General features: G+C 53.2%; 1 long non-coding RNA gene across 1 annotated transcript in view; it reads left to right on the top strand.

Annotated features, from left to right (window-relative positions):
* LOC142010156 (uncharacterized) overlaps positions 1 to 10,198 on the top strand; it is an 87,609-nt gene extending 77,411 nt beyond the window's left edge. The window contains exon 3 of the long non-coding RNA XR_012644706.1: positions 9,594 to 10,198. This is a non-coding gene — a long non-coding RNA (uncharacterized LOC142010156). The remainder of the gene's footprint in view (positions 1 to 9,593) is intronic.
* The last annotated feature ends 7,009 nt before the right edge of the window (positions 10,199 to 17,207 follow it).

Here is a 17,207-nt window from a genome sequence, read left to right as displayed (position 1 = left end):
TACCTTCCAATTCTAGTGTTCTGTGATTCCAAGTGTTCTCCTTGTTCCAAAACCTCCTACTTGTATAACCCCACCTCCCCAAAGTCCACGGATGCACACACAAAATGACTATAAATAGATAATAAAAAGTTCAGGGTTTTTTTCTATTTCCTCAAAGCTCACTTCTCAGAAGAGAGTTTCATTTACCATACATTGTTTACCAGTAAAGTTAAAACCTCAGGAAAAGAATAACAGCAAATATTTACAAAAGTTGATTTGATTGTCCTGAACTTGCTGGTGAAGATTTAGAGGCATCAAGTTTGATGAGAACCAACAAATTTGTTAAACTTTCTATTTCTCCAGTTAAATTAATAAGTGTTTGTTTGTACCACAGGCTAAAAGCTGAAAATGATGTTTTCCCCGTATGCTGTTGCACTTTTTTCAATCCCATCCCCACTTCCCTTTGAAGAAAACGTTTGACTTGTTAAACCCAGTTCGAGCCGAGCTGGTGTTGAGGGCATGTCAGCTGGCCACTGCAGTTAAAATGAGTTGTGTAAACACGGTTCCCGCACGGCCTGTCCATGTGCAGGAACGCGACAGGCCATGCTACGTTAGAGACTGGGTTCCCACGCCCTTCCATCTCTGTTCTTTTGTGATGTGTGCGCTGGGACACCGAGGGTGCCTGGGGTTTCCCTGGTGCGCTGATATGGAACAGTGCCTCCGTCAGGGGCCTTTTGCATGGCCAGCCCTGCGTAGCACAGATCTTGCTGCAGACGAGTGGCCTAGTGAGAAGGTGCTGTGTGCCACAAATAAGGAGAGCGGCTCATCCCTGGAGTTTGTGTGTGGACATAAGGCTAGAGGATGTGGCTGCCTTGGGCATGTGGGGGAATTTTGCCCTAAGTAGGTAACTGGGCAGAGTTTGGTGGTTTCATAAGTGAATTTTTCACCCACCAAGACTTGGCTGAAGTAGAATGAAGTTGGAGTGAGTTGACTGGTGCCCTCTGCAGCGCCCGGTTGACATCAAACCCCCACTCCTCCTCCTTTGGCATGAAAAGCGCCCTGGGTATATAAGCAAAGGCCAAGACTCTATGGCAGTCCGGGGGGGCACATACAGTGAGGAGGCCGGCCAGGGACGAACCTGTGCAGATGCACTGAGCCATTTGTGTTTAATCCAGCTCAGCTGGAGAAGGGGGCTGCTGTGTTACCAGCGCTGTGTGCTGGGCGTGGGCCTGTGGCCTGGCTGGCTGTTCTCACAGCATTCATGCCCCGCTCTCTGGAGCACCATGCTGACAAAAAGGCATTTGGAACAGTGACTGCGAAGGGCAGGTGATGGAGTCCCGCTCTGAACAGAAAGGAGGGCATGATGGACTGCTTGGTGCTGACAGACCCCCCAGAGCAGGTTGAAGGTGCGTAGCACACAACTCAGAGGAGGCCTCAGGGCGCAGCTTGCTGGGGAAGTGTGCCATGGCTAGGCCTTTATGCCCACCCAAGGGGATGCAAGGCTGCCCCCTCAGAGCCATTTCCTGGGGAAGGAGTTCTTTCAGCCAGCTTCTCTGCAGACTCCACCACCAGCCGTCCTGCCTCCCCGCTAGTTCTGCATGCTCCATGGCGCTCAGGCTCTGTCTGCACAGACCTGCCCCCTTCTCCAGCTGAGCTGGATTAAACGCAAATGGCTCAGTGCATCCGCACAGGTTCGTCCCTGGCCTGCCTCCTCAATGTATGTGCCCCCCGCCAGCCAGTGCTGTGTTTATCCTCCTGCAAGCAGTGGCCCTGGCTGGCCTTCCCATGGGGCCAGGGGAGCTGAGGCAGAGAGAGGTCTGTAGCAGAGCAGGGGGAAGTGAACGCAGCAGGCCTCCTGAATCATCAGCCTGAGCTCACCCCTGGGCTCTCCTTCCCAGTCCAGCTCCGCGAAAGCACCTCACACACAGCAGCAGTGCTCTGACCCAGGGCTGGAGTTTGCCACAGCAGTGTCTTGTGGGAGATTTTGCAACGTCCTCATGCCCTGGGCTAGCAGGGGGAGAAGTTAGCTGAACCCTTACCCACGGCACAAAACTAGTCCCGGCTGGCCCCAAGCGACTTCTGAGACCTCCCGAACACCTGGTCTGCTCCAGCTGCTTTGTGACGGGCTTGTCGGCCGGCTGTAGCACAGGGCTGGCAAGGCTGTTCTCTCCCCTCGCTGCCGAGCGTTAAATCAGTCTGCAGACCGCTACCAGTGTCCAGGGCAAGCGGGCTCTGGTGCAACCCCACCGCCTGTGGTGGCGGTGTAGAACCGAGTTCATAGCAATCCACACAGCAGCGCTGAGGGCGGCTGCTTTCTCTGAGCCATGTTGCCTGTGCGGGGAGAATGAGAGGGGAAAAAGCAAGACAAACTTTTCTTCCCTCGCTGAAGTCGCTCTATCAGTCAGGCTGGAGCAAGGCTGCTCAGCAGATGGGGGCCTCTTGCCACCACATGGAACCGGGCGCTAAAATGGGTTGGTCCAAGGTTTTACCTCAGACTGAGCGGTGGGTTTCAAACCTTTTAGGAGAAGAGGAATTCCGACAAACCTCCCTGTGTCACCAGCCCCTTATCCCTGAAAAAAATCACGGATAAGGGGCTGGTGACAGAGAGGATTTTTGCTGGCAGAACCTTGTCTACGCTGCTTGTTTTCTGCTGTGAATATGCAAATGAGAGGCCATTTGCAATTACGTGAGCCCTCCTTTGCATCATATTGCCGCAGCCAGACTGAATCTAGAGGCAGCCATCCCACAGACAGGTGTTCAACGAGGTTAGAACACCTCACGGGGTACATTATTTGTTTCCCTTACCAAATAGCGCAGCTGACTAGGTAGCCATGTCTGAGGTAGGGTCACTATGTAGCTATGGGCCCGGCGCTGGGGGAATTCTGTAAGGGATAGTAGCATGATGTGTTCTCTGCCATTGTAGGACTCTGTGTACCCCCCTTGGGAGCTCGTCCCCCAGTTTGAAAATCACTGATAAAACCCCAGGTGTTCTGCATCCCCCTTAACCCTGCGAGGTTCATGGGAGGGGAGATGGCACAGAGCAGATGGCTATGAACTTACCAGCCACTGATTCTGCTCCTGTGTTTGCTGTTTGCTGCTGGGCACGCCCTTTGAAAGAGGGGGAGAAGAGCGTCTGTGTCCTCCAGAGCTCAGCCGCTGGGAGCACCACGGCGTCACATGGCACAGCAGTGGGGCTGGCCGAGGTGGCTGGTGTTGCAAGGAAGCTTGGGATTTCCACAGAAAGGGAGATACTGGCTGGGTTTGTCATGAACTGTCCAGGGCCTGCTTGGGAGCCCCACTGGGGAGCAGACCCGCAGGAATCCCTGGGACTAAGTACATGCCTAAGGGCTTTGCCCATGAGAGTGGGATTACTTACCCACTTAAGAGGTGCTCACGCTTTGGGGAAGCAGGACTTTGCTAGCTCTCCTTCTGCGGCTCATGAAGCAGGCTGGTCAGCCGTGGGCTCAACAGCTGTGCTATACACACAGGTCAGTGCCCAGTTGCCATCAGGTAACAGGCTTCGGTAAAGACTTCCAGTTACAGCTGACCGTGAAAAATGGCTCCCAGGAGAAAAATGAGCAGCTTTATTGCTTTGGGCTGACCACATGTTTTCAGAAATGGAGAGAATCTTTTTCCCTCCCCAGAGCTCCTATCCACTGCTGAATAAACAGCCCTGGCTCTGCCAGCAGCCGGGGGCACCTATTTGACTTCTCTCCTGCTGCAACTTCAGCTTCAAGCTTTATTGCCTTAAACATGAGTGACTGGGGAAGTGAGGTGCAGCTCTGATTAGCAATGCAGACCTGACAACCACACTCTTCAGCAGTTTTTAGTTTTCTGTGTCTGTAGCCACTGAAGCAAGTTTCACCGTGAAATAGATGAGGTGTTAGTATACAGGTTCCTAACATCAGAGAACTGTAGAATCCTAGGGCTGAAAGAGACCTCAGGAGGTCATTGAGTCCAGCCCCCTGCCTAAAGCAGGACCAACCCCAACTAAATCATCCCAGCCAGGACTATGTCAAGCTGGGATTTAACCTCTAGGGATGGAGATGCCACCACCTCTCTTGGTAACACATTCCAGTGCTTTACCACCTTTCTGGGAAAATAGTTTTTCCTAATATCCAACCTGCATCTTCCCCTCTGTAACTTCAGACCATTGCTCCTTGTTCTGCCATCTGTCACCGCTGTGAACAGTCTCTCTCCATCCTCTTAAGCGCTCCCCTTCCGAAAGTTGAAGGCTGCTGTTAAATCAAATCACATCACTCCTCACTCTTCTCTTCTGCAAACTAAACAAGCCCAAATCCCTCAGCCTCTCCTCATAGGTCATGTGCTCCAGCCCCCTAATCATTTTGGTTGCCCTCTGCTGGACCCTCTCCAATGCATCCACATCCTTTTTGCACTGGGAAGCCAAACCTTGAACCTGTCTCATCCAGCAACATCCGTAATCCAGAAGGATTTTAGTTAGCCAGATGGCCACTTGTCATGGGTGTGTCCAAGTTTCCCGTAGTCCTATGAAGTTTCCTTACAGCCACCAGCCCTGGCTCTCAGTGTTCTGTGCTGTTATTTAGCTGTAATTTACCCCTAAGTGTCTTCTAAGAGCCCAGCAAACAATGGAAGTGTTGGTAATGTGCTAGATAATATTGGCCTCCCATGGTCCAGCAAATTCTCTCATTCGGCACCGGTCAGGTCCCCAGGGTACCACATTAGAGAGGTTCACCCTGTACAATTGAAAGGTTGTTGCAGACACACTGCCGTCTCCCTGGCCTAAGTGCGTCTGCTGCAGCCAAAACAGACGAGTGCTGTTCATTTGGCTTACAGTCTGTGTGCCTCCAAAGCATTCAACAGCTAGTTGAGGCATAGGAGGGGCATGTGGTTATTTGGTTAACCATCGACAGTATTGTACCTCTTGCAGATGGGGTGTTGCACCTACAGGCTTGTCTGGAGTATGGGCAGCTGTGGGCTTGGCTCTTGCTGCATTTCATCATTTTCGTTCAGATGTACATCTCCACACTGACGTGCCTGGGCCTGTCAGCGCATGTCTCCCATCTGCTTGGGGCTGCCTCTGCCCGAGGCCCTAGTTCAGCCTGTCTGTCTGACATTACTTCCTGCCTGGGTGTGGTCCCGTCCAACTTCACCAGAGCAAACCAAGCCCCCCGGAATAGTCTGCACTCCGTTCCATTGTCTCTCCATCTCCTCAGTTTCTCCCGCCTCTTTGGCGCTCTCGTACAGGCTTGCTGTGTGTTCCTAAATGATGTTCCCAGGTGTTCGCCACCTCTGTGTCCTCAGAACACTGGAGTGGGCCCTGCTTAGCCCTCAGAGCTGTCCTGTCCAGTGGGGCCGACAGCCTCCAGGAGCCCAGGTGGGAGGGGGGTCCAGCTCTGTGCCCCAGAAGGGGCAGGGCCTGGGGAGGAAGGGGTGGGACCTAAGGGAGTCAGCCCTTAGCACTGCTCTTACCATGTCCTGTCCTCCCCCTCTCCCCCGGAGCAGTGCAGCAGCATTGCCACGGTGTTTCAAAGGGACCTGGAGTTCTGGCTGCCCTTGTTACTACTTCAGCAGCAGCTGGAGCTCCAGGCCCCTTTGAAATGCCAAGCCCTGGGGCAACTGCCCCCCTTGCGCACCTGTGGGTGGGCCTGGTCCTGTCTGAGCATCTCACCCTTGCTTACATTGTTTCATCCTCACCACACCTGTGCCTGGTATTACTGTCCCCTTCTGGATAGGGAAACTGAGGCAGAGGGAGGCTGCTGTGGTTTGCCTAAGGCTGTACAGGGAGTCTGTGGCTGAGCTGGGGATTCAGAGCTGGTATCCTGCAACCTAGTTCCCTGTCCTAGCATCTCGACCGTCCTTCCCATCAGGCTTCCTCCCAGTCCTAAGTAATGGGTCCAGAGAGTGAGCTTCATGTCTTCCTGGAAGAGGCTTTTTCCCTCCAGGGCAGTGTTCCTCCCTAGTAAGGAAACATGCATCTTTCATAGGTCTGTTAGAGACATAAAGGATCACAGATTCACCATCACTGCAAGATGCACATGTGAACGGGAATCAGCTTGTTTGTTTGTTTGATATACAGCAGCTGTGAATTACCGATGACAAAGCAGTAAGCACATTGCCTCTGGGTTATCTGGAACCGGATATGGGTCAAAGAGTGAATTTGGTGTGCGCTCTATATTTTTATCTTTCTGCCAGGGCCAGCTAGTTTTGCTAATCTCCAACATGTGTTGCAGTTGTAAGAGGCTCATCCGCTGTGCACAGAGCTGTAATACAAGGTATTAAAACGGCACTAAATTTTGGCCCGTCATCAATGATGAAGCCAGACCTTAAACATGATTTGCAAAAGGCAGTTGCTGTGCACATCTGGTGATGGTCTTGTAGCTCAACGGCTCAAAGATTTCTGGGCAGGAGGAACGGGGATTTTTGTAACATGAACTCGCATTCACCAGGGACGCCAGCGAGGCAAGTCAACGCTTTATCCCGCGGAAACTAGACAAGAGATGAAGCCGGCTGGTCCGCAGTGAGGAAAAAAACAAACCCGCGTGTGCCACGTGGTCCCAGCGCCTGCATTTATCCCCGAGAGCTCATTTCCACTCATCCACTGAACTGGCTCATTTAAAATATGAGGAAATCGCCTGCCAAGCTCAATGATCCTGACTGTAGCACCTCCACATGCTGCACACTTAGACCCAAGCCTGAGCTCCATTTCTATGCCAACCAGTTATTCGAATGTGCTCCACAGCACCTTTCGGGCTGAGGTTTTCCATGCCTGGTCCTAATCCAACAGCGAATGTTTGTTCCAGGAACACTCGACTGAGTGACCATTGGAGTTGAGTGTTTCCAGTCTGGTTAGCCTCATAGGCTTGTGTTAGACAGTGAGTTCATTTCTTTTGAGATAGTTTGAGCACAAAGTCCAAGGGTCAGAGTGTGCTGTGGCTAAGTTCTCCCCACTCTTCACCCAGCTGTTCCTGGCCATGTGCATGTTAGAGCCATCTACCGGCTGCTCTAAACTACACCGGCTGACAGACAGTGCTACAGGTCTCTCCCCTTCCTGGGATGGGTCCCCTCAAAATGTCTGATGTTTGAGTTTGATGAATGGTTTCCCATTGTAATAGTCACCTGTGTGTAGCTCTCCACTCGTTCTGGTCCTGTTAGTCTCAGCACATACTCAGCCCGCCCTCCTCTCATCCGTCACATATGGTTTAATCTCCCTCCCCGGCCCTGGGAGAGGTGCCTGCAGTGCCGTGCAGTGCTTCGCTTTGGCTGCGTGGCTTTGAGCATCCATGGTCCAGTGCAGCCAAGAGGGCAAGAGTTGTGCTGGCCAGGGGAACTTACCGGGAGGCTGGGATGTTCCGTGGGGCCAGAGGAGTGGTGCTGTCACACCCGCTCCCCATCCCCAGGCTGTAGGCCAGCAGTGCAGGCGTAGGCTCTGGGCAGGAGTCTTGCAAGGTAGTGGATGCCAGGGCTATGCACCTGCTCCTTCCCACACCCAGAAGCTCCAGCTCCCAGGGAGGAGCTGAGACACCCTGCCCCCCCCGATCTCTCTGAGACTGTTGCTAGTGTGCAATGCAGCCCTTGCTGCACATCCCGTGGGTGCCAGTGGAGGGGTTCACATGTTGCCTTGGATGGCTGAATAACCACGTTCCCCAGCCACTAGTCCTGTATGTACTTTCCAGCCCGAGGGAGCATGGCTGGGTGAGCTCTAGCAGCAGCGAAGGGGGGAATGCTAGGCCAGCACAGCCAGACCTTTGGCTTTGCCAGAGCCCAGACTGCAGCATTTCTCCCCTAGAGCTGAGAGTCCATCCCACGTCCCCCTGCAAGCCTGCCACTCGGCCACAGAGCTCGCCCCCGGCATGGCCAGCCTGCAGGCAGCAGCTGCTCGAACTGGGGAGGGTTGTGTGTGTGAACACGTTTCATGGGATGCAGTGACTTCGGTAGGAAAGAATGAGTCAACGTTATGAAAATAAAAACCAGCAAGCCCTGCAGCAGCGAGTTCAGTGGTGTGCATAACACTTTCACCTGCTGTCTCGCGCGGTTCCTGACGCTTACCTCCTCTGGGCTTTCTCCTGTGACGCACTTGCTGCAATAGCAGCAGGGTGTGTGCTGCCAGAGGTCCACAGCTTCACGCGGGACTGCTGGGCCGAGCAGCGCCGCTAAGGGCAGCACTCTGTGCTGCTGGTGTTACTGCTCCTTACGTGCATTGCCCCAGCGCCTTGCACCCTGGGCTGGGCCAGCTGGGTGCTGAACAGGCACGGAATGAAGAGTGGTGGCCAAGTCCTGTTCCACACCGGAGCCAGCCAGACAGCAGAGCTGCTGCACTGGGCCCGGCTCTCTGACGGGGAAAGTCTGTGCGAATACGTCCCCGTGACCTGTCCCATGTGAACGGACAGTAACGCCACCGCCCACAACCCCTGGGCCACAAAGGAGGCTGCAGATGTTCCCCACAAATCCAAATCCTAATCCAAGCCCTTTGCTGCTGAACGGGGCCGATGCACTTCAGCACCTGGGGCTGTGGCTTGGGCAGGTCGGATGATGGCCTCCGGGCAGCTCCCCCAGCCTGGCTGGGATGAGTTGAGCCAGCAGGGGTCTTGGGAATGCCCTATGCTTGCTGCTGCTCCTCCCTTCACTGTTCTGAGCTCCTCTAATCCCAGGTGGGCCACCTCAGCCCCACAGGCAGTGGTGTCCCCTGGCCGCTCTCACCATAGAGCGGACACCTGTGGCCTTTGGACATGACTCCCATCTAACCAAATGCAGCTAGCCCTCTGCTTCCCGGGCCAAGCCTTTCAGCACCCGCGGGCTGGCCCCTGGCGTAGCAGAGGTGCTCACGCAGCTCAAAGGGGTGCAGTACAAAGGGACTCCCGGCTTAGCAGCGTGGGAGCCTCTCCCATGGTTCAGAGGGCTGTTGACTGCCGGTTTTGACCACTGACTTGGGTGCGAAGTTGCTGCTCTTCCCCTCACTGGGGTCACGCCTCCAGAGATGGTGTTCAAACACAGCTGAGCTGCACCCAAAGCAACTCTTGCTCCACTTCTGCACCCGCCAGGCAGCTCACAGCCTGGGAGAGCTAGGGAGTGCGCTCAGCCACAGTCACGTGGCTCAGATGGCCTTCCAGAAGAGAGCTGGGCCAGCCGGAGTGCTCAGCAGGGTGCTTGGGTTTTGTTTGCTCCCTTTCCTTTCACCAGCAGCTCGTCTTTTTGATTGCAGGCTGTTGCGGAGGGCCTGTGTCATGCAGGTCATGGGGGCTGCGCCTAGGGCACTGCCGGTGCATGGGCCATACACATGAATAAAAGGCGTGATTGGGTGGCTTGGGTTTTAGGAGACCTAACCAAACAGCCCCTGTGTTTAGTTTGGCTGCAGGAAGTGTCCCGTCTGTCACCCGAAGGAACGAAGCGCCGCATTGTAAAGAGGAGTGTGTGGTGAGGTGTGCAGCACTTTCTGTCAACGTCCTTTCTTTCTCCAGGACACACGAGCGTGTGTTTGAAAGCCACCAGAAATGTAGCTCAGAACAAGGGGGTGAGTTGCCCTCTCAGCCCAGGGTCGATTTTCCCCTCCCAGTCTCACGCCTGTTTATCTGCCTCAGGTTAACTTTTGCAAAGAGAATCTTTCCTTGACTGCATGTTGTTTTGTGCCTTGGCAGGAAACTCTAAGACTGATGAAAGGAGGACTTCATGGATTTAAAGCCCTGGCATTTCTCCACAGCAACGTGGGCTAGAATCCAGATTGGGTCAAAATGCTAAAATCCATTCCCCGTGCTTCCAGTCCAATGGCTCGCTCACTTCTTAAACCAGCGAAACCCTGGAAAAAGCGCCATGCGAACCAGTCCTTCCTGACCCATTTGGCAGCTCCAGAACTCGAACGCCCATCCTGCGAGCTCAAAGAGATTAACATGGCAACCCACTGGTATTCCTCTGAAGAGCCCCAGAACGAATTCAATACAGCACGACAGTGCTCCAGCACCAAGGTTACAACTGAGGTGGATTAGCAGAGCTTTTAGAAATGTCCTTGCTCGGTTCTGCCTGGGATCAGCAAGACCGACTGAAACACTCTGATGACTCACTTTTCCACCCGGGAGTGGAGGTGCGGAGTGCAGGGGAAGGAGTGGTCCCAGTTCCATTGTGCCGTGAGACAGACTGGAGGCCTGCTGGCGGAACTGTCCTGGGGGCAGCGTGACATCATTCAGCTCACAAAATAAACCAAGGCATGAATGGCCCCACGCGGCACACACTTTATCACCGCCTCCCATACCTGGCAAGGTGGGGGTGACTGAGATACAGCTCGGTCCTTGGGAGGGTGGGGGGAGGGCTGTACTGTTTTCCCCTGGCTCCATCTGGAAAAGGAGGTCACTGAGGCAGAAGCAACGGCCGGGTGCATGTGTGTGTTCAGAATTCCACCACAGGCGTCTCTCCTGTGAGGCTGCACCTTTATTTCCTCTCCTGGGCCTCCATGGAACCTGATCCATTTTTGGGGTTTCCAGATACTGGAGCAGGGGTCAGGAATGGGATGGAAAACTCCTTTTCCTCTCGCTGTGTGCCACAGAATGATGTTCTCCTGTGGGTGAGCTCAGCTGGCAGGTCCTTTCCTGGCCCTCCTGGTACAGCCTTGGGCACTTTTATCCTCCTTCATGTCTATTGCAATAGGGAAATGCCTGGGGCCTGCTTCCCATTCCCCCCACCGCTGGCATGGCACAGTCCAGACAGGGCAGCCACACTTCATTGCTACACATGAAAGGCACCAGAGGGACAGAGGTGTAGGGCCTGTCCGGCACAGGACTGTTGCACCAGGCAGAGGTGAGAATTTGTGCGGAGTAGGGCAGCAGTGGGGCTCTTGCCCAGAGCTGCGATGGCTGCTGGGTTACCGGATGCAGATGGCGGGGGGGAGGGTTTACTTCTTGTGGTTGAGGGCGGGACTCGGGCTTGGGAAATCTAGATTCATTTCTTGGCTGCACCATAAATTTCTTGGGTGACTTTGCACAAGTCACGTAGTCTCTCTGTGTCTCCATACTGTGACTGTCTGCACCCCTGTGGTCGCCCCATTCAGAACTCTATGGTAAATTGTGTACACGTGTGCCTTGTGAAGTATCAGCTGAAAAAATCATTTTACCAGGACAGTAATGATCAGTGATTTATGTGCATGGCAACTGTGCCTGTAAAGTCATGGGTTTGCTCTCTTTGGGATTGCTAGGCATGTACCAAGTCAGGGGGAGCAGCCACATGCAAGTTCCCTGGGGACAAAAGCTTAGCCAGTGCCTAAGCTAGGAGCCAGTGAAATGGAAAGGCCACTCACCTGGCTAAGTGGCAGGAACTTGGAAGTGGGTGAAAAATCTGTACCTTGGTGAAGAGTCAGTGGTGGGGAGGGGTCGCATCCCTATGGACTTTCCATCTCCTGAGCCCCTCCTGCAGGTTCTCAAAGAAGCAAAAGAATGACAAGATAAGGGAGCAGGTGCCCCAAATTATTTTGCCTTCCTTTCTGCTCATGGCACTGACAACAGCTGAAGGGGAAAGGAACCATCTTTGGGCAGAGGGAGGGACCCTGCCTGAAAGCTTTGGGTGGCACATGTGGTGAGAGAGACCTTTGTTTTGATTTACTTTCATTTTCTTGTAACCAGTTGTGGCTTTTATGCCTCATTCCTTGTAACCATTTCAAATTGTTCTGTTCTGTCATTAATAAACTTGTTTTATCTAGTCCAGTGTGTTTGGACTGATGCCTGAGAAGCTCCATCTGGGGTAATGGGGTCTGTACCTGCCACTTTCTTTTATGAAGTGACGGACTTAACAGCAGCTTGTGTTTGAGAGCGCGCTAGGCAGTAAAACATGCAGGTCAGGGGAGTCTGGGATGGGTGTTGCCCTGCAGGGTAATTCAGTGGTGGCTGCCTGTAGCACTGTCTCAGTGCAGCTGGAAGTGATTGACATGCTGGCGGCTGGTGGGAGTGGTTCAGGAGTGGTGGCTCTTAGGGAAGCCATGTAAAGGCACCCCAAGGTGGAGAACTGAAGTGACACAGCCCTATGTTGCTCAGGATACAACCTCCTACCTGTACAGTGGGGATGCAAACCCCTCTGCCCTTCATAGGGGAGTCCGTGGGACAGCTGGATCCCTCAGGGCCAGGGCAGCCTTAGCTGTCCCTGTGTTCCAGATCGCAAGAGGTCATGGGGGTGTGACCTTCAGTCCCCCCTGCACCAAGGCCTGTGCAGGGCGGGCTGTGCAGGAACAAATGGCGGCCTCTCAGCCGGCCCTTCTGGGAGAGATCCCTTCATCACAGGGCCAGAGACAAGCAGTGTAACCCCTAAGCACAACCACCACCACCCTGGAGTAGAGAGATGGGGCCTGTTGTGGGGACATCTGGGTGCCCCCCTTCCCAGCAGGAGCAGCGTGCTCAGCCTTTAGAGGCCTCATGTCCCCACTGCTCAGAGCCTGGAAGGCAGAGAGCAGGAGAAGGGCCGTCTCTGCCCTTCCCAGCCCTGCTTCCCTGCACTCGTGCCCCTGCCAGACAGGAGCCTCTCGGACAAGTTCTCACACATCTCCATGGCCAGCTTAAGGGGTGGCAGAGGTTCCTCTCAACCCTCCCCGCTCTGCTCAGCCTGCAGCCAGGGTGCCAGTGCATTTGTGGGATGGGGCAGGACAAGGGAACAATCTCCTGTAGGCCATGACCTTGCCGTGCTTTGGTTGGACCTCGTGTGGAACCAAAATCTGAAACCTGCCCCCGTTCTCCCCAGGATCAGGGCCCAGAGTTAGACGGCTCGGAAAGGCCCTGCTGAATCATCTGGGGGGATCATTTCATATTCCTGCGCAGCTGGATCCGAGGCTGGAACAAAATGCAGCAGAGGGGCCGGGTGTCACGTAAGCAGATCAATAGTTTGTTCAAAGCAGCAGTGTTCTCGAGCACGGTGAGCTTCTGTGATAGCACAAAGTTGTTAGGATCGCAGGAAGGAGCGGAGAGAGGCTTGGTGCAGGGAGAACACTGCATGCGGTCAACGTTTTAACCACAGAGCTTGGTTTTATGGGGCTGGAGCTGGGAGAGGCAGGAGGCCAGCAGCAGACGAGAGCTGGCTCTTTGCTTCCCTTGTCTTTTTGGACAGCCTTTTTGAGCCCATTGAAAGTCCCGTCGCCCTCTTGTTTGCCTGACCTGCCTTTCCCCCAGTCTCTTTCAGAGGCTGCACGTGAGCCCTTTACTCACGCCGAGTTTACACGCGCTTTGGGAGATGTCCGCAGAAAGCCAAGGGGCTGCTCGGTGTGTAATATCGCTCAAAACCCAGGCTCTTCCTACAGCGTGTGGTTTCACTGTTATGGGTTGGCTTCAGCACTGCAGTTCTTCCAGACCAAACGCTGACGCGTGTTGCAGCCTGAGAGATTTGCAATCAGCTGCCACGGACACACACTTAAACACGCACTGCACTTGGGACCAATATGGCCAAACAGCAAAGCAAATGCCTTTCGGAAATGGTCTTTTTCGAGGTGCTGCACGTTTTGGTGTTGGCACAAAAGCCATGGGGGCAAAGCTGGCAGTTTCTGGCATCTGGCCAGGGGACAGCGAGAGCTTTGGGTGTGCTTAGGGGCTGGGGTTTTGGATTGCAGGGCTTAGGCATGCAGTAGATGTGCCGGTTGAAACCCTCCTTGGTGTGATGGTTAAGAGTAGCAATGTTTAAAGACAACCATTAACTCCTCTGGCTACCCAGAAGCAGAGAAGTAGCCATGTTAGTCTGTATTCTAACAAAACAAAACAACAGAAACGAAGCACTTTGAAGACTAACAACCTCATTTTGTTAGTGTTTGAAGTACTGCATTTCTGCCGTTTTGTTTTCTCTGGCTACAATTCCACTAGCAAGTTTTGCCGGCAAAACCCCAGTTTTGTCAGCAAAACTCATGGAGCGTGTACATACAAAATGGGATTTGCCAGCAGTATCTGGACAAAACACAGCACTTTTGCTGGCCGCATTCTGCCTCAAAACTTGGAGGCATAACGCTGCTGTCAACAGACTCTGTCAACAAAAGAGCTGTGTAAACGCTCCCAGGGGCCTCTCTTGGCATCCACTACAAAGGGCAGCCCTGTCCGCTGTGCTTACAGTTGCCTGATTGTCGAGAGCGCTCTCCCGACTGGCTTTTGTGGGTGGCCGCACTCTGTCAACAGAAGCTCTGTTGGGAAATCTCTTCCGGCAGTGATTTCCATCGGCAGGTTGCTGTAGTGTAACTGTAGCCTCTCTTGGGTTAGCTGGTAAGCACATGGAGCACCCTGCACCTTCCAGACTGCCCCAGGCTGTTCCAAGAGGACCAGCTGCACTTGGTTCAGGTGGCCAAGTTTTTCTTTACAGCCCTGAAGGATAGAGAGGGAGGAGTTATTTCCCTGGCTTCCGAAGTGCAATTCTGCTGTCTGGGGCAGGTTCAGAGGCCAGCCCCTGGGGGCAGAACTGAAGGGCTTTGGGTCTAGCCCCAGGCAGGATTTCTAGAGGAAATGTGCTATTTGCCAACAAGGGGCCTGGCGCCAGATGTCTTCATTCAGTAGGAGCTCCACCCAAACACTGGAATGGTCCTGCTTGCCAGCACAGTTGAGAGCCAAGTGGGACCCTCATGGGCCATAAATGACAGTCTTAGGCAGAGCCCTTATTCCCTGCATGGACAGGCAAATTATATTGTCCTGGCTCCATCACCACAGCCTTTTTTAATCCTTCCTGTGCTGTGGCAGAAGGAGAACCCCTCCCTCGCGTCCCATCCTCCCCCGACCTGTGAACTTTGGCTCAGCTCCTTAGAGGAATATAGGGGATCGATAGGGTGATGTACCTACACATAGGATCTGGGCCTTTGCCTCCTTTGGAAAAGTCGCCTTTAGCCCCTGAGCCTGGCATGGATACCTTTTACAAAGGCAATGTTCATTTAGAATTACCACTTCTGTAAATTCTTTTCTGTCATAAGATTTCTCCTCTTTGTTTGGTTGAGGGGATGGAAGATGTGGTCTCAACATATGGTGATAACATTTCTTCCTTTTCACTAGCATCTGTAAAGGATGTTAAAGACCAGCCATTAAAGTCCGCTATTCTTGTATCCAAAGAGTTTTCAAAGAGCTGGCCGAGGACCTTTCTGGGCTGGTTAATGTTGACTTTCAATAAGTTATGGTGCATTGGGAAAAGTCCAAAAGACTGGAAAACAGCCAATGCTGGGTCAACATTTTAAAAGGGTAAATGGGATGACTCAGATAATTTGATGCCAGGCTGACAGGCCTATATCTCAGGCAAGAAAATGAAGCAGCTAATATGGGACTTGATTAATAAAGAACTAAAGGAGAGTAATGCAATTAATGCAGATCATCATGGAGTTATGAAAAAAAAAGATCCTGTCAAATTAACTTGATATTGTTTTAAATGAGATTACAAGTTTAGTTGATAAAGGCAAGCGTGTTGGTGTAATATATTTAAACCTCTGTAAGGTATTTGACTTGATACAACCTGACATTTTGATTAAAAAAAACTAGAGCAGTTTAAAATTAATATGGCACATTCTAAAAGATTAGAAACTGAGTAACTGAGAGGTCTCAAAATGTGATCTGCACTGTTGTGCCTGCATTGGTCCCCAGTCGCAAAACGTAACTGCATTGTCGTTCAGTTGGTCTGTTTCCAGCAGAGTCTGGCAAGCACTGGCTCTTGCCCTTGGCTATGTAACATGTTTATTGATGCCCTCGAAGAAAACTTAAAATCCTCATTGATCAGATTTGCAGGGGACACACAGAATGGGGGAGAGGTAAAGAAAGACGACTAGGACAGGATGACTCAGGATTGCTAGGGAAACTGAGCGCAAGCAAACCATGTAGGGTGTGATGTAGCTAAATGTACACCGCTAGCTGGGCACAGTGCACGTAGGCCTTGCTTATAGGCTAGAGGGGCTGTACTCAGCAAGATGTGACTCAGACACAGATTTGGGGTCATGGTGGCTGATCAGCTGTAGGTGAGCTCCCAGTGTGACATTGTACCAAACAGGTTAGTGGGATCCTCGGAGCGGAAGACGGGGAGCGGGTGCATAATCCGGGAACTTGCTAGTAGGAGTAACGAAGTCATTCGACCTCTGCGTTGTCGCTGGTGTGACACTGCTGGACTCCTGTGTCCTGATGGCCACCACGTCAGAGAAGAGCTGCCAGAACAACGGAAGGGTTAGAATACCTGCCTTGCCCCACTGGCTGGCTCCAAAGCGCAGTCTCTTCAGCTCGAGCAGGTGCAAGGCTGAGGGTGGCAGACTAGCAGGATCTATGGCGGAACACGTAGCTGACCACGGGCTCTTTGGCGTAGCAGAGGAAGCTCTAAAACTACCCAGCAGTCGGACCCTGCAGTAGACGAATTCAGACAGGAAGCCGCTGGGCATAGCTCCCCATTGGGGCAGCTCCCCAGCCGCCGTGGTGGACTGTCCATCACCGAACACCCCAAAATTGGGATTTAGGTGTTTTTCTAAGAACTCGGCTCTGGGATTGCTGTGGGGAAGTTCTCTGGTCCAGGGTAGACAGGAGGCCAGGCTGGATGGGGGTGGGGACCCTACAGCGTGTGGCTGATCTAGCCCGGGGCTTGCCTGGATCCAGCCCTCGAGGGTTGTCTTTTCCCTTCCGCCCCACAGGCACATAAGCTGGCCCTGGCACTCCAGCTACGTGGGGGGCAGGGGGTTAGAGCTGGAGTGCCAGCAGTGGCTGCTTCCGCCACTGCAGGGCGGGCAGAGAAACCCAAACCTTGCAAGCCTGATCCAGGCAAGCCAAGAGCAGATCTGGCTCACAGGCTTTGCCTGGCAGGTGGGGAGCAGCTCTGTGCCGTGCAGGGGAGCGCTCTGGTCAGGCGCCACCCCCCGCACATGCTCATACTGGCTGAATCTTGGCCAATAGGAGAAGTGGGGGCGGGGCAGGCAGCTGCCTTCCCTGCAGCATGCAAAGCCATGTGCATTCCCTCCCCTGCCCCCACGAGCTGCACCAGGTAAGCACCTGTACCCCCATCGCTGCACCCCTCCTTTCCAGATCCTGCACTGACACCCCAGCACACGCCTGCTCCCTCCCTCCTACTCTGCCCACTTCCCTGTGTCCTTTGCTATTGGAGAGAATCTTTAGGGCTGGCCAGGAAACGGTTTCCCCCCCAACAAAGTGTTTTGAGATTATTAATTGTTTTCAAATAGTTATTTTTCTGTCAAACCGCTGAAAAATCCCCAAACCCAACCTGTTTATCAGACATGCAAAATGCAATCATATGCAAAACTTCCTCCCCAAATCAATGTCTGGGGAGTTTGGCCAAAATTCTTC

The sequence above is a fragment of the Carettochelys insculpta genome, chromosome 3, assembly GCF_033958435.1.
Source record: "Carettochelys insculpta isolate YL-2023 chromosome 3, ASM3395843v1, whole genome shotgun sequence".
In the NCBI taxonomy this organism is placed as follows: Eukaryota; Metazoa; Chordata; order Testudines; family Carettochelyidae; genus Carettochelys; species Carettochelys insculpta.
The sequence above is the reverse complement of the archived record's forward strand: the minus strand, read 5'-3'. Positions and strand labels throughout refer to the sequence as shown.